Source organism: Haliotis cracherodii, unplaced genomic scaffold (genome assembly GCF_022045235.1).
Source record: "Haliotis cracherodii isolate W230 unplaced genomic scaffold, xgHalCrac1.p SCAF_2, whole genome shotgun sequence".
Taxonomy (NCBI): Eukaryota; Metazoa; Mollusca; class Gastropoda; order Lepetellida; family Haliotidae; genus Haliotis; species Haliotis cracherodii.
In genome coordinates, this window is record NW_027266275.1 from 22,628,506 (window position 1) to 22,653,928 (window position 25,423).

The following is a 25,423-nucleotide window of genomic DNA, read 5'->3' on the forward strand; positions in this document are numbered from 1 at the left end:
CTCACTTGTCCACTCACTCACTTGTCCACACACTCACTTGCCCAATATCGAGCTCTGACTGCCTCCACGGTTTAGTGGTAGAGTGTCCGCTTTGAGAGGTCTGGGGTTCGATCCCTGCTCGCGTCTTACCAAAAGGGCTAAAACAAGGACTGGTCGGCTCAGAGTCAGTATACTGTGTCTGAGTGGGGTATTCATGTTAAACTGAGGCATGGTATCTCAGTGAGCTAGCACTATAAATCGGCATCAGTCCGGACTAGTACAAGGAGCCACACACACATGCATGCACGTTGTTATATAAGTGCAAAAATCTTGGACGCGATGTTAAACCCCTTTTCACCTCATGTCAGTAATGAGCTCTTTATGACCTGCACTCACACATGCAACCTTGCTCACATGAATGATCACACTCACCCCCCAGTCCACTCACTTATTCACTCACTTACTCAACCACTCGTCCACTCACTCACTCGCTCACTTGCTTGATTACGCACTCTTTTATCATCTCACCCAGTAACTCTATCACTGACCCACTTGTCCAATAACAGTTTTTATCACCCACCTACCCATTCACTCACTCTGAAATTAACTTTTCTTGATCACAAAAGCTTAGTACATTTTTTTAGGACTGTATGGTGGTGTTTAGTGCCAGATTCATTTGATTTTTTGTTTGATTTATTTCCTGAAGTACAGTGTTTATCACATTACACTTTTGTGTTTTTCACCGATTTCTTTTTCTAAGGGACTAGTTTCTCTGTCACAGGGGGCAGGCTGTTGTCTCAGGCAGCCGTGACAATACTCACCAATCAGAACATCACCGAGACTTCATCCCTTCAGTATTCATGCAGCAAATTAAAAAACTTTCAGGCAATTAAATCTAATTTAATTTCAAAAAATAAAAAATGAATGTATTTGCATGAAATCCTTTTATGGCTTGAAGGTAAATTCATGAGGGGATGTATGTTACCCCTGAGAATCATCTTGGCGGAGAAAGTTTGAAAGTCTCTTCATCTTCCACTTTTTAAAAACATGTGAACAAATTCCATTTGTTTGAATTTGTTCTTCTGCATTGAAAAAATTTAAAAACCTTGGTACATTTTTTCTGAGCTTATCTCATGACTTGTTTCTGTGATAACTTTCTTTTTCTCTGCATATATAGCAGCAAGAGTGTACTATTATGTATAATTTGTTTAGGTCTCCAACTGTCAATGCATTGTCACATCCCTGACAGGCGGGCGTGGGGGTCGAGTCCATGTCCCCAAACTCGTAAGGTTGTTTCAATAATCCAGTTTGGACCAGATGAACCAATCATCTAAATTATGAGCGGGCGATCAGTAGCCTATTGGTTAAAGCGGTTGCTTGTCACGCCGAAGACACGATTTTGATTCCCGTCATGTGTACAATGTGTGAATTTCTGGTGTGCCCTGCCGTAATATTGCTGGAATGTTGCTAAAAGCGACGTAGAACCATACTCACTCACTCACTCACTCACTCACTCACTCACTCACTCACTCACTCACTCATAGCCCTGGGCTCTTAGAATATTGACAAAGGGTGCGCTTATTAAAACCATAAACAGAAAGTTAAATTTACTTTCAGAGATTGAGCGGTAGTGAACATAGTTAAAAAATTGATAAGACAAACGTTTTCGATGATAGCATTTATAACCCTTCTGTGCTCGCGTGTCAGTAAAAATAGACTGTAAGACACATGAACCCACAGACTGTCATGTAAATTTTCAGTCTATAGGATGTGTTAATAATGATACTTACAGATTGGTCTAGAAGTTGGTTGTGGAGGAGTTAATACAGTTAATATAGTATGTTAAGTACATTGGCCTTGGGGTAGTACTTATTGAAAGATGATACTTGTTGTTACCCTGCCTGGCTCGGAGTCTTATGTCATGTTAAACTGCAGCATGGTATCTCAATGGGCTTGCACTATATATCGGCATTAGTCTTATTTGGACTTCCACAAACAACCACACACACACAGACACACACACATAGACACAAACACACAAATAGACACAGACACACACACACATAGACACACACACACACAAAGACACACACATAGACACACACACACACACAGACACACACACACACACATACACACATAGACACACACACAAATAGACACAGACACACACACAGACAGACACACACAGACACATACACACAGACACACACACATAGATAAACACACAGACACATACACACATAGACACACACACAGACACACACAGACACATACACACATAGACACACACACACATAGACATAGACACAGACACACACACAGACACATACACACACATAGACACAGACACACACACATAGACACAGACACAAACATAGACATGTACACACTTAGACACAGACACACACAGACACATACACACATAGACACAGACACACACACACACACACACACATAGACACACACACACATAGACACAGACACACACACAGACACATACACACATAGACACAGACACATACACACATAGACACACACACACCTAGACACAGACACACACACACACACACACATAGACACACACACACCTAGACACACACACATAGACATAGACACACACACAGACACATACACACATAGACATACACACACACACACATAGACACACACACACACAAAGACACACACATAGACACACACACACACAGACACACACACACACACACATACACACATAGACACACACACAAATAGACACAGACACACACACAGACAGACACACACAGACACATACACACATAGACACACACACACCTAGACACAGACACACACACACACACACACATAGACACACACACACCTAGACACACACACATAGACATAGACACACACACAGACACATACACACATAGACATACACACACACACACATAGACACACACACACACACACACACACACTGACCAAAAATATATGCCTAGCTTTAAACAACAAGCAGTATGACAACAGTCTGGACCAGATAATCTATCATCATGAGCACCAGCCTACTCAACTGGGATGCAATGACTTGCATGAACCCAAAAAGCACGCCCTCACCAAATCCTGTTAGTCGCCCTTACGACAAGCCTGGGTTGCTGATGACCAATTCAAACCCACATCTTCATGGGCGGCTTTCTTTAATATTTGTAGAACTGGTCATGTATTTTACATTTTCGGCCTACCTACTATATCAAGTGACTTTAAACAAAATATTTTTATTTCAGCCACCGATTATTTTTTTTAAAAAAAGAACTGTATTCAAAATAATAAAACAGGAGGCTTGATGGAAACTTATCACATTATCAACTTATCTTGTTTCTTTTGTTCATCAGAAACATATCCTCATGCATGGCCTCCAGGCAGCCATCTTTGATTTTTTTATCTTTCCAAAAAGAGAAAGACCTGTGGGGATTTTTGAAACTATATTGGTGACATGATTAACATTTTGATAGATTAGAAAAACTAGATAGCTGTCGGGGACATTATGGTGATGGTGGGAAATAAAAAAACAGCTAAAGTCATGCTGCGGGAATATAAGCATGACAGCGCTCTTCTTGAGATATGTACGCAAGCAAGTGGGGCCCTGTCACATTGGATAGATGTTCGGACCTATCATTACAATGGAAATAAATTTCAAAAAGAGACTTTGAAATTAAATTTTAGACTTTGACATGTGAAAGGTTTGTCTGTCAAAATTTTAAATGTCTGTGTTCCTGTAAGTCTAGATCAGACTGTATGAAACTAGATCAATATCTGTAATAGGTTTCTTTAGCTGATATAACTGTCAATCTTAGAAAACTGTGTATTTTAACTGAATTCAATAAAATGATTTTAGTGGCTGTGTCATAGTGACCGATTTCGGACGACCTTTGTCTGAATGAACAAAGGCTACCAACCCTGTAGCCATGCCTGTATATACCTTGAACCACTTAACTGACGTTATTTATGAGATGCTAATCCCAATTGTTAATCCCAATTGTATTGAACTTTGACTGTCTGCCATCCAAGATGTGCAACTATGTCACTGATTAATTACTGTTTGTGACTTAATCCATGTCAGGCGACCTTGGCCTTGTTCCAGATATGAAAATCGGGGCGACCCGTGTGTGAAATTCGCATTATGTCGGAAATACTCAACAATAAGTAAGTAATGAAGATGGGACAGAGCAGGCTCCACTTGCACAAAACGATGTTAGCGCTACAACTATTGTAAGCCTATGTTAAAGTATGGGAGTCACGATCATCTTAGCGCTAAGATCGCTTTGTGCAAGTGGGTCGAGGTCCTACTCATATCCTTGCTAAGGTTAGGCTTGAAGCTCTGGGGCACCAACACCATCACTACCATCACTTGTTTGGAGAATCCTGCAATTACCCTCGTATGACCTGCTTTAAATAAATAATTTGGTTAACTAAGTTACAAATAAACAAAATTGGAGGTGAACTACAGTGCCTCACTGTTCAGATGCAGTTATCAGGTGAGGTGAAATGGGGTACAACGTCGCATCCAAAATTATTGCACTTATATAGCGACGTGTATGTGTGTGTGTGGCTGCCTGTACTATTCCAGACTGATGCCGATTTATAGTGCTAACCCACAGAGATACCATGCCACAGTTTAACATGAATACCCCACTCAGACACAGTATACTGACTCCGAGCCAACTAGTACTTATTTTAGCCCCTTAATGCCGAATGCCAGGCAGGGTAACAACAAGTACCATTTTTTAACGTCTGTTGGTATGGCACGGCCGGGGATCCAACCCCTGGGCGGACGCTCTACCGCAAGACCATGGAATCGGTCTGCAATTATTACAAACTTGTGCCAGATCATTTTCTTTTCAAATCAATCTCCAATTACATTTCTACAACTGGTTGGTTTCAACAGTAAAACTTGTACAACTTATTCAGGATTTTTGTTTGTGTAGGAAATAACCTTTAATTTGAAAGCTGTGACAAATCTATTGTGATCCTTGAGACCACATACGTCCACTTTCTCACTCACTCACTCAAAGTGACAAAGCCCCAGCCATGAAGTTGATCTGTGTAACAATATTTCAATATGAGTTGTCTCTTCACTCTTTCTTATTCTACATGTCTTTGAATTTATGTGTTGAGGGTCCTGCAGTCCCATCTCACAGTTGGTCGATCGGTAAGTCCTTCTCACCTTACCCCAAGATCACCTTCAAGAGCTAAGAAGCTCCATGTCCTCTAAGGCCCCACTGTGGCTCACGTCTCTAGTAAACCAGGGCTGGAGTGCAGGAAGATTTATACCACTGTAGGTGCATGTGTTTGTGGGAAACCATGGGAGCTGGATTTACTGGGCAAATCCGTGCAGTTTGTTTTACAGTCTTGAGATGTATAGTAGCTTGACAGGGGCAAGTCTCTTATTTTCAACTAACGACTATTGCTTGTCCCCACTTAATGAACGTCCATCCCAAACTGTCTCTCGGAGGAATTCTGAAATTACTCAATAGGAAGATAAATGAGCTTAATGGGTCCATTCTCCAAGGGTGTAGCCAAGTAATTCTGATAGAATCAAGGCAGAAACACTAGTTTTATGAGGGCATCTGATCAGGTAAATGTAGGAGTAATCCTTTTGCTTCCCGGGCAAGCCATTAGGTGGTCTAAAAAGATTATCTATGGGCAGTAAGTCATGTTACAGGCCTAATTTGGAAGTCTAGTCACTCGCAGAGTTAAGGATATAAGGAAAGCCTCATTGGGTTTGTGCGGATTAGAGATCGTACATTCTAGTGGTTTAGGCGGCATCGGTCAATGGAGAGCGCACAAGTCGCAAATAGTTATAACCGTAAACTTTGTTGATATCTCGTCAAAATGCCGGGAGGGTATCTTCACTGCAAATAGGAACATAAAACTAGGACTTTATTGCGGGCTTGATTGGCAAGCTTTGTGAATGCTGTGTCAAAGTGTTGAGAGCCCTGTTGGGATAATTAACGCATGTCAGAAGAGGTTGGTTTGCAGCTCACAGATAAAAGGATTATCACCATATACTTCAGCAGGATTACCATAAAATTAGAATTCATCACCTTATGTCATTTCCCTCCATTAGGCAGGTATAAAACACTTGTGTTCAGCTTGAAACTCCCAGCTGCTGTTGTGCCACGAGCTCCGAGCTGTGCTGTTGTGTCAGCGCCTTACAAAATATGCTTAGTAAATACTGTTTACAGCCAAGCTTGTTGGAGTCCATTCCTCTGTTGTAAGTCTGCGCTGGCATTGTCTCATGTTTTTTAAATGAGCTACAGATTATTAATGGAAACTTGCCTCACACAAGGTATAAAGTTCAAATGTGAATTCAAATTTCAATTTTATCACGTGTCATAAATCAATGTAATTTATATCCGAAGATTACTCTGGCTTTTTGAGATATTGCTAGGATAAAGGATACAGGTCTAATTATTACCAACACATTTTGTTTTTCATAATTAATGTCATATTGGTAAACTCCTGCATTCACAATCATTTATCATGCAAATTCCAACACTGATCTCTTTGTTAAAACTGTAAGGAGTGGAAGGTGGTCTGATGGTTAAAGCATTCACTAATCACACCAAAGGTCCGGGTTCAAATCCCGACATGATACAATATGTGAAGCCAATTTCTGATGTTCCATGCAGTGGTATTGTGAGAATATTGCAGAGTGCTGCAAAACCAAACACACTCACTCACTCACTCACAGTCACGTTAGTCAATGTGAGATTAAATGTCTTGAAAATGTTCAGCGGGGATTCAGCAGCTTTGTTAATATGATGCTACAAGGACAGATGCAGGAGTGATGGGATGTGAATCAAGGATTCTGGGAAGTGTGTTCAGTGAGTAGGGTGACATACCACAAGGATGACATACCACAAGGATGACATACAACAAGGATGACATACCACAAGGATGACATACCACAAGGATGACATACAACAAGGATGACATACCACAAGGATGACATACCACAAGGATGACATACAACAAGGATGACATACCACAAGGATGACATACCACAAGGATGACATACAACAAGGATGACATACCACAAGGATGACATACAACAAGGATGACATACCACAAGGATGACATACCACAAGGATGACATACCACAAGGATGACATACCACAAGGATGACATACCACAAGGATGACATACCACAAGGATGACATACAACAAGGATGACATACCACAAGGATGACATACCACAAGGATACATGTCCAGAAAGGAACTATTTCTTGCAAGGCCAAACCTATATATTTTGTTCTTGTTTTACATGATATCTTGATCAATATGCCAAGATCCTGGAGGAAAATTAAATATTAGAAATGTTAGAATGTATTTCCCCCCAAAACGAAATAACTTGAAATGATTCTATAAACAATAAAAGGGATATTTTCATTCACATTTTTAAAAAATATTTTGACATTTAAAAGTTTTTAAAGCCCTATCTGCAAAACATAATTTTAGTTAAATCACATAGAGATACATGACATTGAAGTCATAATACCATGGACATGTAATGGTTTGTGTTTCTACAATCCGTCCATATATAAAGAAAAGATAATAATTGATTTACAAGGAGCAAGTTTTATACCTCCATCCTCTAAAAAACAAACACTAGCGTCCTAATCCTTCGTTTCTCCCAGCCATCCAGCCACCTCTTCTTCTATCAGCATACCATACAAACTCCTGCCCACCTATACCTACCCATCTACCTACCTACCTACCTACCAACCTACCAACCTACCTACCTACCTACCTACCTACCTACCCACCTACCCACCTACCCACCTACCCACCTTTCCGCGTGGATCCTAACTCTTTGAGGCTGAATAAAATGATGGACCTTTCGTAACAGGAGAGAAAGTAAGTGTCTCATTATAAATGGATCATATTTTTCCTTGACTACAATCCTATTGTGTTTTGGACAGCAGTTTAAAAGCAACACATCTGATTTTGATTACAAATGCTAATTATATAAGAGTCCTGTCACGTCTCTTTGTGCCTGATATGGATGAGCAATGGCCGTTGACTTGACTCGTCTGGGGAGGCAGCAGTTACCCCCCTTTAGACAGTTTCCAGCTGATGGCCACCATGCTTTTGGGCTATTTGATCTCAGCAGAGTGTTGGCTGGCTATAAAAAAATAATTGCCAATTTCATTCTATTAGGCATTGTATGACAATTGTTATCTTATCAAAGATGGAATCATATCAACTGTGTTATTACTTTAAGCGTGTTGTTAGTCAGCTCCCCATGAAGAAGCTGGTTAGAATTGTTCTTTAGCAAACCATGCTTATCATAGGGGGTGATGGGATGGGGTGATCAGACTCAATGACTTGGTTGATGCATGTTATTGCATCTCAATTATGAGGTTGATGCTCATGACATCAGTCTCTGGATTGACTGGTCCAGACCTGACTACTTACAGACTGCTGTCATATAGCTGGAATATTGCAGAGTAGGGGTTAAACAACAAACAAACAAACAAAATATGAGTTAGCTAAGGTGTAGTATATTTACATATACACAATAGCCGATTTAGAATAATCTTGCAAATCCCATGATGTTGTGTGTAATGTACAGGTGTAGTGAACATACTATTGCAGACTTAATCTTATTTAAGGCATCTGAAAAATGTCTTTAGTTCATCTGGCTTGAAATCAGAACCATGTGATGGCTTGAACTGAAACTGTTGGTGGAGGTATCTGATCTACTGTTTGTAGAGGTATCTGATCTACTGTTTGTAGAGGTATCTGATCTACTGCTTGTAGAGGTATCTGAAACTGTTTGTAAAGGTATCTGATCTACTGTTTGTAGAGGTATCTGATCTACTGCTTGTAGAGGTATCTGATCTACTGTTTGTAGAGGTATCCGATCTACTGTTTGTAGAGGTATCTGATCTACTGTTTGTAGAGGTATCTGAGCTACTGTTTGTAGAGGTATCTGATCTACTGTTTGTAGAGGTATCTGATCTACTGTTTGTAGAGGTATCCGATCTACTGTTTGTAGAGGTATCTGATCTACTGTTTGTAGAGGTATCTGATCTACTGTTTGTAGAGGTATCTTATCTACTGTTTGTAGAGGTATCTGATCTACTGTTTGTAGAGGTATCTGATCTACTGCTTGTAGAGGTATCTGAAACTGTTTGTAGAGGTATCTGATCTACTGTTTGTAGAGGTATCTGATCTACTGCTTGTAGAGGTATCTGATCTACTGTTTGTAGAGGTATCTGATCTACTGTTTGTAGAGGTATCTGATCTACTGTTTGTAAAGGTATCTGATCTACTGTTTGTAGAGGTATCTGATCCACTGTTTGTAAAGGTATCTGATCTACTGTTTGTAGAGGTATCTGATCTACTGTTTGTAGAGGTATCTTATCTACTGTTTGTAGAGGTATCTGATCTACTGCTTGTAGAGGTATCTGAAACTGTTTGTAGAGGTATCTGATCTACTGTTTGTAGAGGTATCTGATCTACTGTTTGTAGAGGTATCTGATCCACTGTTTGTAAAGGTATCTGATCTACTGTTTGTAGAGGTATCTGATCCACTGTTTGTAGAGGTATCTGATCTACTGTTTGTAGAGGTATCTGATCTACTGCTTGTAGAGGTATCTGATCTACTGTTTGTAGAGGTATCTGATCCACTGTTTGTAAAGGTATCTGATCTACTGTTTGTAGAGGTATCTGATCTACTGTTTGTAGAAGTATCTGATCTACTGTTTGTAGAGGTATCTGATCTACTGTTTGTAGAGGTATCTGATCCACTGTTTGTAAAGGTATCTGATCTACTGTTTGTAGAGGTATCTGATCCACTGTTTGTAAAGGTATCTGATCTACTGTTTGTAGAGGTATCTGATCCACTGTTTGTAAAGGTATCTGATCTACTGTTTGTAGAGGTATCTGATCTACTGCTTGTAGAGGTATCTGATCTACTGTTTGTAGAGGTATCTGATCCACTGCTTGTAGAGGTATCTGATCTACTGTTTGTAGAGGTATCTGATCTACTGTTTGTAAAGGTATCTGATCTACTGTTTGTAGAGGTATCTGATCCACTGTTTGTAAAGGTATCTGATCTACTGTTTGTAGAGGTATCTGATCCACTGTTTGTAGAGGTATCTGATCTACTGTTTGTAGAGGTATCTTATCTACTGTTTGTAGAGGTATCTGATCTACTGTTTGTAAAGGTATCTGATCTACTGTTTGTAGAGGTATCTGATCCACTGTTTGTAAAGGTATCTGATCTACTGTTTGTAGAGGTATCTGATCTACTGTTTGTAAAGGTATCTGATCTACTGTTTGTAGAGGTATCTGATCTACTGTTTGTAAAGGTATCTGATCTACTGTTTGTAGAGGTATCTGATCCACTGTTTGTAAAGGTATCTGATCTACTGTTTGTAGAGGTATCTGATCTACTGTTTGTAGAGGTATCTGATCCACTGTTTGTGATTTCTATTTATTGTGGATGGCTATGAACATCCTTGGTGATGTAGAAACAACATCGTTAATATATTCTCCGGAGATAGTTGTTTGATTGCTTCAAATTTGGTCTTTGGGTTTTTCAAACAATGTTGATGTATATTCCAAACATTTGCCAATCTCATTAAAATCAGATCTTAGTTCTCGCTACCACTAATCAAAGATCTAAGGACATCTTATTATGGGTCACGTCAGACCAACCTTGCGCAAACTCTGACTGACCAATGGAATGACCAATCAGAAGGCAGCTTTCTCATGCTTTACCGCACTAATTTCAAATTGACGACTACGCTTCGAAACATATTTTGACAAATTCTCGATTATAAATTTGAAACCTAAACAAAAGAACATCCTCGAATTGCTAATAGATGGTCTAGATTGTATGGATTCTGTCGTTTAACCCATAACTATCGTTCACAATACCCCGTGTTAAAGTTTTCGAGGTTGTATGATTAGAAATCACATTCCGACTGTCACTTTCCTGATCTGGTAAGCAACACTCTGATTGGTCGGATGAAAGGTCGTTCTGACGTGATCCCTAATGGGATGTCTTCAGATCTTTGTTTAGCGGTAGCAAGAGCTAAGGTCTGATTTTAATGAGATTGAACATTTGCATATTTTTGCATATTAATTAGGTCAGTTTAATGTTACTACCTCCAGTTGAATTTTATATGATATTATTGGTTCTTGGGCTTCGGTCCTACCCAACACTGAAGCACATGTAACACATGTGATGTCTCCTGAGGCAATGGACTTTGTTTGAAAAATGCCTCTGTCAGTCAATGGGTAGCCTGTATGATGAGATATAGAGTAAATGTCAACCTTCTAGCTCCTCACAGGCAGCTTAGCCTGTATACTCCCCAGGGAGCTGGGAATGAAAACTGCACACTGATCCATTGACTGGGGTAAAAATAATGTAAAACACCTGTGACCAGCATTGGTGGAACTTGGTGATATATAGATAGATTATTGTCGTATATAAATTTCTATGATTTGAAAAGTTAACCAGAAGTATTAAAGTATCAGTAGCAGATGACACCATCACTGAAGCAATATCCAGCACAGTTTGGACCATGTTAGTCTTCTTCCAGACCCTAGAGAATAAATTAAGAAATGAATCCAACTCAAGTCTAGAATGATTTTTGACAAGTCTAGACTGCCTCAGCTCTGAACATAAGCATTGTTCTGGGCTCCATTTGGATTTTATTTTCTGTTTTTGAGATATATATTGTAAATATGATAACCTTATTTCTGGGACTAACTGTTAGTCAAGGTGTTCATCTGCTTTTCCCATGCAGTCTCAAGGCTACAACAGAATAATGTGGGTTGTCAGATTAATTCTGTTTTCTTACATGACTCATTATTGTATACAGGATCCCTAAATCAGCACTAATCCTCCTCTGGACATCCTACATACTTCAGCCAGGGAACAGGTAGGATTAACTGTAATGTAATATGCATGTTTTAAGTGTGTATTTTATTAGCTGAAATATTAACAAAGTCACAAGGACTGCTGTCAAGTATGTTTAACGCTAATCTTGGACACTGATAACATACAGAGAGGCATCATGATCTATTCAACATTTCATGGCCTATGATGTTGTTTACTTGTTTGTTTGATCGTTGTTTAACACCACACTCAGCAATATTCCAGCTGTATGATGGCGACTTGTAAATATCTAGACAATCCAGTGATTCATATTGTGAACATCGCTCCATGCCGTTGGGGGTACGATGACACGCTATCAACCAAGTCACTGAGTCTGGTCACCTGGTCATGTGGTCACCTCTTGGTTGCTGAGGACCTATTCTAACCAGGAGTGCCCACAGGGACCTATTCTAACCAGGTGTGCCCACAAGGACTTATTCTAACCAGGTGTTCCCACAAGGACCTATTCTAACCAGGTGTTCACACAAGGACCTATTCTAACCAGGTGTTCACACAAGGACCTATTCTAACCAGGTGCTCACACAAGGACCTATTCTAACAAGGTGTTCCCACAAGGACCTATTCTAACCAGGTGTTCCCACAAGGACCTATTCTAACCAGGTGTTCCCACAAGGACCTATTCTAACCAGGTGTTCCCACAAGGACCTATTCTAACAAGGTGTTCACACAAGGACCTATTCTAACCAGGTGTTCACACAAGGACCTATTCTAACCAGGTGTTCACACAAGGACCTATTCTAACCAGAAGTGCCCATGGGGGGTCTGTTCTAACCAGGAGTGCCAACAGTGACCTATTCTAACCAGGAGTGCCCACAGTGACCTATTCTAACCAGGAGTGCCAACAGTGACCTATTCTAACTAGGAGCGTCCACAGTGACCTATTCTAACTAGGAGTGCCCACAAGGACTTATTCTAACCAGGTGTTCCCACAAGGACCTATTCTAACCAGAAGTGCCCATGGGGGGTCTGTTCTAACCAGGAGTGCCAACAGTGACCTATTCTAACCAGGAGTGCCCACAGTGACTTATTCTAACCAGGAGTGCCCACAGGGACCTATTCTAACTAGGTGTGCCCACAAGGACTTATTCTAACCAGGTGTTCCCACAAGGACCTATTCTAACCAGGTGTTCACACAAGGACCTATTCTAACCAGGTGTCCACACAAGGACCTATTCTAACCAGGTGTTCACACAAGGACCTATTCTAACCAGGTGTTCCCACAAGGACCTATTCTAACCAGGTGTTCCCACAAGGACCTATTCTAACCAGGTGTTCCCACAAGGACCTATTCTAACCAGGTGTTCCCACAAGGACCTATTCTAACAAGGTGTTCACACAAGGACCTATTCTAACCAGGTGTTCACACAAGGACCTATTCTAACCAGGTGTTCACACAAGGACCTATTCTAACCAGAAGTGCCCATGGGGGGTCTGTTCTAACCAGGAGTGCCAACAGTGACCTATTCTAACCAGGAGTGCCAACAGTGACCTATTCTAACCAGGAGTGCCAACAGTGACCTATTCTAACTAGGAGCGTCCACAGTGACCTATTCTAACTAGGAGTGCCCACAGGGACCTATCGTAAACCAGGAGTGCCCACAAGGACCTATCGTAAACCAGGTGTGCCAACAGTGACCTATTCTAACTAGGAGAGCCCACAGTGACCTATTCTAACTAGGAGAGCCCACAGTGACCTATTCTAACCAGGAGTGCCCACAGTGACCTATTCTAACTAGGAATGCTCACAGTGACTTATTCTAACTAGGAGTGCCCACAGTGACCTATTCTAACCAGGAGTGCCCACAGTGACCTATTCTAACTAGGAGTGCCCACAGTGACTTATTCTAACTAGGAGTGCCCACAGTGACCTATTCTAACCAGGAGTGCCCACAGTGACTTATTCTAACTAGGAGTGCCCACAGTGACTTATTCTAACTAGGAGTGCCCACAGTGACTTATTCTTACTAGGAGTGCCCACAGTGACCTATTCTAACTAGGAGTGCCCACAGTGACCTATTCTAACCAGGAGTGCCCACAGGGACCTATCGTAAACCAGGTGTGCCCACAGTGACCTAATCTAACGAGGAGAGCCCACAGTGACCTATTCTAACTAGGAGTGCCCACAGGGACCTATTCTAACAAGGAGTGCCCACAGGGACCCATTCTAACAAGGAGTGCCCACAGTGACCTATTCTAACAAGGAGTGCCCACAGGGACCTATTCTAACCAAGAATACCCATGGGGACCCATTCTAACCAGGAGTGCCCATGGGGACACATTCTAACAAGGAGTGCCCACAGTGACCCATTCTAACAAGGAGTGCCCACAGTGACCCATTCTAACAAGGAGTGCCAACGGGGACCTTTTCTTACAAAGTCAGTAAGTTTGTCACAACTCTGTATCTGTATGTATGTTTGAATGTGTTTCATGTTAATCCAGTGATGTTTGACAAAGGATCCAATCTCTATAAAAGTAAGTGCTGTGGTATGGTAGATTTAGTGTATCAGGAAATGAAGTTTGTTCTGAAAAAGTTAGTATTTGAACAAAAAAGTATCTTCCTTCCTCAAAATTCAAATACATTTTTAGTACATGAGCCACAGTGATCATACACTACTCAAAAGATTGACGTTAGTAACACAAGCTACCAAAATATTTGTCATCATGGTATTCGTAAAACCTGCCTCAGAGTTATTGCAGTCAATGCAAATGGTGGCCTGAATAGGTTTCTGTTGAAAGATTTTACTAAAATATTGCTGGAGTAAGATGTACCATTGCAGAAATGTCAAGGTTTACCCCTTCTTCCTCAAGCCCAGTGATGGAATGCTGTGAATGGTGTTGTTGCTATTACTGATCTTAAAAAGGTCTATGTTTGTCCAAGACAAACTTGAAACATGAGTACAGGGTTTTTTTTCCATAAGTGAAAAGAATTCAGAATGTTAAGACATTTTTAATGAAACAAAGAAAACCATTAAAGCCAAAACCTTGCATTGATCTCTCTAGAAGTCTCACTCAAGTTGGTATCAGTTGTTACCATCTACAATATACTTCGCTTTTGCCTTGCAGCCATATTGAAAAATATATTTTGATCATTCATCCTCTCTTTAATCAGACAATTTGCTTATTTCTGGCATGAGACCAGTATGCCATAGCTTTCAACACTGATGCATTTCCCAGTATTCATGTTTTTAATGAATCATTCCTCATCAGTAAAACTATTTGGATACAGCCAGATCGGACTCATCTATATCTCCATTCTTGAAGGAAGAACAAGAGAAACTGAACAATTTAGAAAAATCTGAAACCATTCATACATGGGCAGCCAATCATGAGCAGCCAAACATGAGCAGCCAAACATGGGCAGCCAAACATGGGCAACCAAACATGGGCAGCCAAACATGGGCTGCCAAACATGAGCAGGAAAACATGAGCATAGCACCATACTGGTGATGACTGAGGAGCTCTAAAAGATGAGTGAGATTAGGCGAGATTGTATGAGATTGTGTGAGATTGTGAGGATGAAACAGTTCAATCACAGGTTAACACCAAAAGAAGTACTGTGGGGCTGTATACTTCTGTATACTTCTGTATAGTTCAGTATAGTTCAGTATAAGACTGTATTCTTCTGTTTAGTTCAGCATAGGGTTGTATACTTCTGTATAGTTCAGTATAGGGTTGTATACTTCTGTATAGTTCAGTATAGGGTTGTATACTTCTGTATAGTTCAGTATAGGGCTGTATACGTCTGTATAGTTCAATTTAGGGCTGTATACGTCTGTATAGTTCAGTATAGGGCTGTATATGTCTGTATAGTTTAGTATAGGGCTGTATACTTCTGTATAGTTCAGTATAGGGCTGTATACGTCTGTATAGTTCAATATAGGGCTGTATACATCTGTATAGTTCAGTATAGGGCTGTATATGTCTGTATAGTTTAGTATAGGGCTGTATACTTCTGTATAGTTCAGTATAGGGCTGTATACGTCTGTATAGTTCAGTATAGGGCTGTATACATCTGTATAGTTCAGTATAGGGCTGTATACGTCTGTATAGTTCAATATAGGGCTGTATACTTCTGTATAGTTCAGTATAGGGCTGTATACGTCTGTATAGTTCAGTATAGATCTGTGTACTTCTGCATAGTTCAGTATAGGGCTGTTTACTTCTGTATAGTTCAGTATAGGGCTGTATACGTCTGTATAGTTCAGTATAGGGCTGTATACATCTGTATAGTTCAATATAGGGCTGTATACGTCTGTACAGTTCAGTATAGATCTGTGTACTTCTGTATAGTTAAGTATAGATCTGTGTACTTCTGTATATTTCAGTATAGGGCTGTATACCTCTGTATAGTTCAGTATAGGGCTGTATACGTCTGAATAGTTCAGTATAGGGCTGTATACGTTTGTATAGTTCAGTAAAGGCCTGTATACTTCTGTATAGTTCAGTATAGATCTGTGTACTTCTGTATAGTTCAGTAAAGGGCTGTATACTTCTGTATATTTCAGTATAGGGCTGTATACATCTGTATAGTTCAATATAGGGCTGTATGCATCTTTTTAGTTCAGTATAGGGCTGTTTACATCTGTATAGTTCAGTATAGGGCTGTATACGTCTGTATAGTTCAGTATAGAGCTGTATACTTCTGTACGGTTCAGTATAGGGCTGTATACGTCTGTATAGTTCAATATAGGGCTGTATACATCTTTTTAGTTCAGTATAGGGCTGTTTACATCTGTATAGTTCAGTATAGGGCTATATACGTCTGTATAGTTCAGTATAGGCCTGTATATGTCTGTATAGTTCAATATAGGGTTGTATACGTCCGTATAGTTCAATATAGGGTTGTATACGTTTGTATAGTTCAGTATAGGGCTGTATACGTCTGTATAGTTCAATATAGGGCTGTATACGTCTGTACAGTTCAGTATAGATCTGTGTACTTCTGTATAGTTAAGTATAGATCTGTGTACTTCTGTATAGTTCAGTATAGGGCTGTATATGTCTGTATAGTTCAGTATAGGGCTGTATATGTCTGTATAGTTCAGTATAGGGCTGTATACGTTTGTATAGTTCAGTAAAGGCCTGTATACTTCTGTATAGTTCAGTATAGATCTGTGTACTTCTGTATAGTTCAGTAAAGGGCTATATACGTCTGTATAGTTCAGTATAGGGCTGTATACATCTGTATAGTTCAATATAGGGCTGTATGCATCTTTTTAGTTCAGTATAGGGCTGTTTACATCTGTATAGTTCAGTATAGGGCTGTATACGTCTGTATAGTTCAGTATAGAGCTGTATACTTCTGTACGGTTCAGTATAGGGCTGTATACGTCTGTATAGTTCAGTATAGGGCTGTATACATCTGTATAGTTCAGTATAGGGCTGTATACATCTGTATAGTTTAGTATAGGGCTATATAGGTCTGTATGGTTTAGTTAAGGGCTGTATACATCTGTATAGTTCAGTATAGGGCTGTATACGTCTGTATAGTTTAGTATAGGGCTGTATAGTTCAGTATAGGGCTATATACGTCTGTATAGTTTAGTATAGGGCTGTATACATCTGTATAGTTCAGTATAGGGCTGTATACGTCTGTATAGTTCAATATAGGGCTGTATACATCTTTTTAGTTCAGTATAGGGCTGTTTACATCTGTATAGTTCAGTATAGGGCTATATACGTCTGTATAGTTCAGTATAGGCCTGTATATGTCTGTATAGTTCAATATAGGGTTGTATACGTCTGTATAGTTCAATATAGGGTTGTATACGTTTGTATAGTTCAGTATAGGGCTGTATACGTCTGTATAGTTCAATATAGGGCTGTATACGTCTGTACAGTTCAGTATAGATCTGTGTACTTCTGTATAGTTAAGTATAGATCTGTGTACTTCTGTATAGTTCAGTATAGGGCTGTATATGTCTGTATAGTTCAGTATAGGGCTGTATATGTCTGTATAGTTCAGTATAGGGCTGTATACGTTTGTATAGTTCAGTAAAGGCCTGTATACTTCTGTATAGTTCAGTATAGATCTGTGTACTTCTGTATAGTTCAGTAAAGGGCTATATACGTCTGTATAGTTCAGTATAGGGCTGTATACATCTGTATAGTTCAATATAGGGCTGTATGCATCTTTTTAGTTCAGTATAGGGCTGTTTACATCTGTATAGTTCAGTATAGGGCTGTATACGTCTGTATAGTTCAGTATAGAGCTGTATACTTCTGTACGGTTCAGTATAGGGCTGTATACGTCTGTATAGTTCAGTATAGGGCTGTATACATCTGTATAGTTCAGTATAGGGCTGTATACATCTGTATAGTTTAGTATAGGGCTATATAGGTCTGTATGGTTTAGTTAAGGGCTGTATACATCTGTATAGTTCAGTATAGGGCTGTATACGTCTGTATAGTTTAGTATAGGGCTGTATAGTTCAGTATAGGGCTATATACGTCTGTATAGTTTAGTATAGGGCTGTATACATCTGTATAGTTCAGTATAGGGCTGTATACGTCTGTATAGTTCAATATAGGGCTGTATACATCTTTTTAGTTCAGTATAGGGCTGTTTACATCTGTATAGTTTAGTATAGGGCTGTATACGTATGTATAGTTCAGTATAGGGCTGTATACGTCTGTATAGTTTAGTATAGGGCTGTATACGTCTGTATAGTTCAGTATAGGGCTGTATACATCTGTATAGTTCAATATAGGGCTGTCTACGTCTGTATCGTTCAGTATAGGGCTGTATACGTCTGTATAGTTCAGTATAGATCTGTGTACTTCTGTACAGTTCAGTATAGGGCTGTATATGTACAGTTCAGTATAGATCTGTGTACTTCTGTATAGTTCAGTATAGGGCTGTATACGTCTGTATAGTTCAGTAAAGGGCTGTATACTTCTGTATAGTTCAATATAGGGCTATATACGTCTGTATAGTTCAGTATAGGGCTGTATACATCTGTATAGCATAGTATTAGTCAGTGGTTCAATGACCAGCCACATCATCCCAAAAGACACTACTTGTTGTTGCTGTGCCTGGCGCTCAGCATTAAGGGGATAAGACATGACTGGTTGGCAGTCAGTATACTAATGCACCCACACACATGTCCATGTACATTTCCCCCCACCTCTGTTTTCTTCTGAGACACACTCTATGTACTTAGGGTCATCCGTAACAGTTGATACACATCATACAAACATCATCTTCCCCAGGCATCGGAGTTAACTGACAAAGTTCAATTTCCACCCTCAACGAACTAAGCTCGATCGTAGCGCCACCAGTGGCTATTTCGAGTTATGTCTCTTCTATGCCCCTCCTATTGACCAGTCAGATTCCTCCTTTCATATCACTTGCATTTGCTTTCAACAAAATGGCGGCACCAAGTCAAGATGATCTGATTGATGATCACGATCTATATTGTTAATAAAAAGGGTCTTACCTCACGAAGTGTATCAAATCACGTGAGCACCTTGATGAAAAACATGAAAAGATTTGCAAAATAGGTGTCAAGTTGACAGTACACGTCCTTTGCTAATGATAGTCCAGCCAAAATATGACTCCAGAATTCCAGCCTAGTTTGGCAAGAGTGGAAACTGGACTTGAGTCAGAAACTCCCTCGCGTCAGGAAGATGTACAAATATGATCAGACGAACAAGATTACCGGGACTGCTTGAACACATAACTCCTCGTGAAGGCCTTAAGCAACCGACAAACACAACTTCATTTTAAAAAGGAAATATGTTTTGAAATATCAAATCAAAAGGATCGCAAAAGAAACAGAGACTGTTACTCTGTGAGCATCCCCTTCCTCCTCCTCTCTGCTACTGGCGGCGTGGCGGCAGCAACCATGTTGTAATGGACAGCATCATCATGCACTGCCTAATCTCCTCCCTTGTCAGTCTGTGACTGACGTGAACAATCAAGCACTGTACTTTTTGTGTTGCCTCAAACCTAGCTGACGCTCATCATAAAGCAAGTGTGGTTAAGTGCCTGTTTTTGTTGCTGATTTATTGATAAGGCTTTGACACTCTGTGTCACATGTCATCGTAACTCGGTGTTGCCGACAACTTTAATTTCACTTTGCTGCTAGCTATCATCAAGCATTTTGACATTGATTTTATTTTCTAGCCTACCTTCTGCTGAGGGAGAATAGCTATGGGGAAAAGTGACGAGCCCAAGGTGATTTTTTTTTCCCCGAACGTGACACTGTTATGATAAAAGTGTATAGAAGTTATGTAGCCTGCCAGTTTGCCTGACAGTTAGTGTTCCATATTTGCATTCCCGATATCAGACCCAGACATTCAGAAAAATATAAAACTAAACCTGTCAGGATTTTGCAATAGCCTCGTAAAATGTGTTGAAAGATATTTCTAAGCATGACTGTTTGCTGGTGATGGAGTGAATGATGAGTCTTGCCCACTGTGAGGGATTCGGTGATACCGTGCTGCTTATTGTAGTCCGTATCTGTCCACACCACCAGAACAAAGGAAACACAGATGTTGAAGTGTTTGTGCGTTTTGGAGATTAAACACAGTATGTTGTGAGGACAACGCTATCGAGGTACTTGTACAGTGATAGATGTAGGGTTTATGTTGAGAGGCACCAGTGGTACACAGTTCAAGTGTGTCATCTATGTAATTATTTCCAGAGATTGTATATTGATGGACTGGTTGGAGGTGTCAGTGATGTGAACATGTCATGTTGCAAAGCACTGTGATATCTCTGTAGATCAGACTTACCCCCCAGAGCTAGCATAAGTCTATGTCAAAGTTTGGGAGTATATACCCTCTATCCACATCTTCCTACAGGTGTCATCTACCTTCTATCCTCATGTCTATGTCTAGTTAGTCTGTCAGAGGTTGGGAGTATCTACCCTCTATCCACATCTTCCTACAGGTGTCATCTACCTTCTATCCTCATGTCTATGTCAAGTTAGTCCGTCAGAGGTTGGGAGTATCTACCCTCTACCCACATCTCCCTACAGGTGTCATCTACCTTCTACCTTCATATCTATGTCTAGTTAGTCTGTCAGAGGTTGGGAGTATCTACCCTCTACCCACATCTCCCTACAGGTGTCATCTACCTTCTATCCACATGTCTATGTCTAGTTAGTCTTTGTCAGGTTGGGAGTATCTACCCTCTACCCACATCTACCTACAGGTGTCATCTACCTTCTATCCTCATGTCTATGTCTAGTTAGTCTGTCAGAGGTTGGGAGTATCTACCCTCTACCCACATCTTCCTACATGTGTCATCTACCTTCTATCCTCATGTCTATGTCTAGTTAGTCCGTCAGAGGTTGGGAGTATCTACCCTCTACCCACATCTCCCGACAGGTGTCATCTACCTTCTATCCTCATGTCTATGTCTAGTTAGTCCGTCAGAGGTTGGGAGTATCTACCCTCTACCCACATCTCCCGACAGGTGTCATCTACCTTCTATCCTCATGTCTATGTCTAGTTAGTCTGTCAGAGGTTGGGAGTATCTACCCTCTACCCACATCTCCCGACAGGTGTCATCTACCTTCTATCCTCATATCTGTCTATGTCTAGTTAGTCTGTCAAAGTTTGGGAGTATATACCCTCTATCCACATCTTCCTACAGGTGTCATCTACCTTCTACACTCATGTCTATGTCTAGTTAGTCTTTGTCAGGTTGGGAGTATCTACCCTCTACCCACATCTCCCTACAGGTGTCATCTACCTTCTATCCACATGTCTATGTCTAGTTAGTCTTTGTCAGGTTGGGAGTATCTACCCTCTACCCACATCTCCCTACAGGTGTCATCTACCTTCTATCCTCATGTCTATGTCTAGTTAGTCCGTCAGAGGTTGGGAGTATCTACCCTCTACCCACATCTCCCTACAGGTGTCATCTACCTTCTATCCTCAAGTCTATGTCAAGTTAGTCTGTCAGAGGTTGGGAGTATCTACCCTCTACCCACATCTCCCTACAGGTGTCATCTACCTTCTATCCTCATGTCTAAGTCTAATTAGTCCATCAGAGGTTGGGAGTATCTACCCTCTACCTACATCTCCCTACAAGTGTCATCTACCTTCTATCCTCATATCTGTCTATTTCTAGTTAGTCTGTCAGAGTATTGAAGTTAAACAGTCAAGGTGCTTCTATCATTTTGTGGAACACCCCAGGAATATCATTGATAAAATATCAAGATTTCCTTAGTGCAAAAAAAGTAGTATGAAGCTATTTCACCAGAGTAGAGATAAAGCAGATCCTGGTGGTCGTATGACATTGCCACACCTTACATACCAAGTCAATGGAGTTTGAGGTAACAAGGTGAGGTGAAATGGGGTTTAACGTTGCGTCCAAGATTATTGCACTTTTATAGCAACGTGCATGCACGTACGTGTGTTTGTGTTGCTGCTTGTACCAGTCCGGACTGATGCCGATTTATAGTGCCAGCTCACTGAGATACCATGCTACAGTTTAACATGAATATCCCACTCAGACACAGTAAACTGACTCCGAGCCGACCAGTCCTTGTTTTAAGCCCTTAATGCCAAGCGCCAGCCAGGGTAACAACAAGTACCATCTTTTAATGTCTTTTGGTATGACGCATCCGGGGATCGAACCCTGGACCTTCCGCTCTCCGGGCGGACGCTCTACCACTAGACCACGGAGGCGGTTTGAGGTAACAAGGATTAACAACACGCTGGCACCATTCGCGTGAATGCTCCTGTTGTTTCCATGACTCCCCATCTTTATCTCCACATCTGCATCCGTCTGACTGCAGTAACCAGTTTTTAAAACAAACAATTCAACCATCACTCAAAGCATTAACTCTGTATCACTGAATTAATTTACTATGATATCAATTAACTTCACTTATGGCAGTCCGATCATATCTCAACACATGTCAAAACATCAGAGGAGATCAGAGAATAAATATTCCTTTCATGTTGGGGCTGGTGTTTTATGTGTTTAAGCCCTGATGGCTACATACATGACCATTCTCATTCTGAAATCAGATTTGTAGATAATGCAAATGAGCAATATTGTATGGTTAGTTTTGATGTTACTGATAACGTCATCTCGATGTTTCAAATGTTACTAAGTTGGGTCACTCTGAACTGAAGATATTTGAATATGTATATTTATTTGTGAAGGTTTGTTTTGGAACAGGTAGAACCTGTCAGGATATGCAGGAGGAGGGGAGATAGTATCTATCAGGACATGGCATCTTCATGAAATGAAGCAAGGGAGTTAACTGACTATAAATTATGGAGTTATGTTTTGGCTGGACTAACAAGTCTTTGCATAGTCCAATCAAAATCGCTTAACAAAATCGACATCTGGTGGTGGTGGTGGGGGGGGGGGGGGGGGGGGGGGGGGATGTAGATGATAGGATTTTGTTTGTTGTCTAACTTCAACAAGGCCCTCACCACATGGGCTGCTGATAGGTTGGAGGTAGTTTCGGGCTAGAGATTGGGGTACAGTTGTAGGAACGCATAATACGCTTGGCAATCAGGAATTTTCCGGCAAACTCGCCACAAGCAAAAAAACTTGTGAAACAACTCTGAAACAAAGAATAAGTGGTAGACCTCTGAGTTTTAACATTAGACGACAGGTGACAAAAAAAATCTTTAAAGACACCTGTAGTGTCATTATAGTCTTTGTTTGCAGCAAAATTTGTTTGTTTGTTTGTTGTTTAATGCCGCATTCAGCAATATTCCAGCTATATGACGACGGTCTGTAAATAATTGTGTCTGGACCAGACAGTAATTGACATCATGAGCATCGATCCACGCAACTGGTATACGATGACATGCATCAACTATAACCAATCCCGTTAGTCGCCTCTTACGAGTTGACAGGAGCTGGGAGTGGAGGGGTCCAAGAAATTCTGGAACTTTTCATTGTCAGATGTTGACAAAATCTTAAGTCGCTACGCACACATAATGGTTGATCAGACACAAAACTTTTATACATTCATTACCTGATGCTGAAAAATTTATTTGACCTTTTGAAAAGCAGCATTTTTTTCATGCCATGAATCTGATTGGATTATGTAAGAGCGTGGATAACACACATGAAAAGTTGATGAGGTTTGTTGTGATTTATGTCCAGCGTTTGACATACACATGTTGATTGGTTTATTGTGCCTCACTACAAAGGCTGTTCTGTGTTATTTACTGCCTGCTGTGACAGTGTTGGCAGCTGCCATTTCCCATGCAATACATTATTATAACTCTCCACTTGTATTGCCTGGTAGGTGTGTTTTGAGCTGGTTGTTGTGGCGATGGAGGAGGGAGACTGCCACACAAATAGTGTTTGTGATAGGTTAAGTTTTAAATGCTGTTTTTATGTGGGATGTGATTACCTGAGAAGTAGATGTGCTGTAGGATATTATTTTTTTGGAGGGAGGGGAGCAGTGGTGGGCATTGCCTCTCTCATTGTCTTCTTTGAGAGGTTTTAGAAGTTAGTGTACTAAGTAAGGATAACGTATATGGACGAACAACTTCTTTATTACAATTAGGAGAAAAGTGCTTGATAATGGTGTTAGAACCTGCACCTGCAACGTCGCTCCTGATTGTAATAAAGAAGTTGTTCATCCATATGATTAGGACGCAACCAATCGTGTATCATCCAATCACATTCCTTTCTATTGTTTAAATTTTTGTTAAATACATACTGTAGGCAGGTTTTAAGCAGAGAAGGGGTTTGACTCTCTTACCAAGCAGACCTCTCTCCCACAGCCCAGAGTGTGTACCGACTCTCTGTGGCACCCTCAGTTATTATCTAAGTATAAATTGTAAATTGTTAATTGTTCTTGTAAATAAAATTGTGATTAGTCTCCTGTGACTCTGGCTCTTTGCTGACTAATTCCCCAAGAACACCAGCACGTCATTTGGAAGGTATTGTTCACCCAGAACAGTTCCATGATAAGACAAAGAAACAGTTTCTATCTGAACATCTGTGACGGTTATCATCAGACATGACAATCATACACGATGACATCCGTGAAGATCCGGGTTAGAATAGGTCTTCAGCAACCCATGCTTGCCATAAAAAGCGACTATGCTTGTCATAAGAGGCGACTAACAGGATCGGGTGGTCAGGCTCGCTGACTTGGTTGATGCACGCATCGTATCCTCATTGCAAGGATCGATGCTCATGATACTAATCACTGGATTGTCTGGTCCAGACTCAATAATTTACAGACCGCTGTCATATAGCTGGAATATTGCTGAGTGCATTTTTAAACAACAAACACACAAGGCAGAATGAGGTTTCACAATTGTTATACTTAAGTAAAGTGACATAATGCTAAAAGAATCATTAAAATGTATAAAAACAACTTTATTTACGATCTCTTTGTCCAACAGTCTCTGAGCATGTTTACTATCATGTCAAGTGTTTCGGCAATAGACTCAAGAAACATGCAATTTGATTGGCTGTTGCTATAAAATTAGCAAATGGCTGTAAGGATTTCATATCGATAACAGCAATAAATTGAATT

The 25,423-nt window shown here is 40.4% G+C and overlaps 1 pseudogene; it reads right to left on the reverse strand.

Annotated features, from left to right (window-relative positions):
* LOC139467521 (dentin sialophosphoprotein-like) overlaps positions 1-19,791 on the reverse strand; it is a 36,865-nt pseudogene extending 17,074 nt beyond the window's left edge.
* Positions 19,792-25,423: the final 5,632 nt, after the last annotated feature.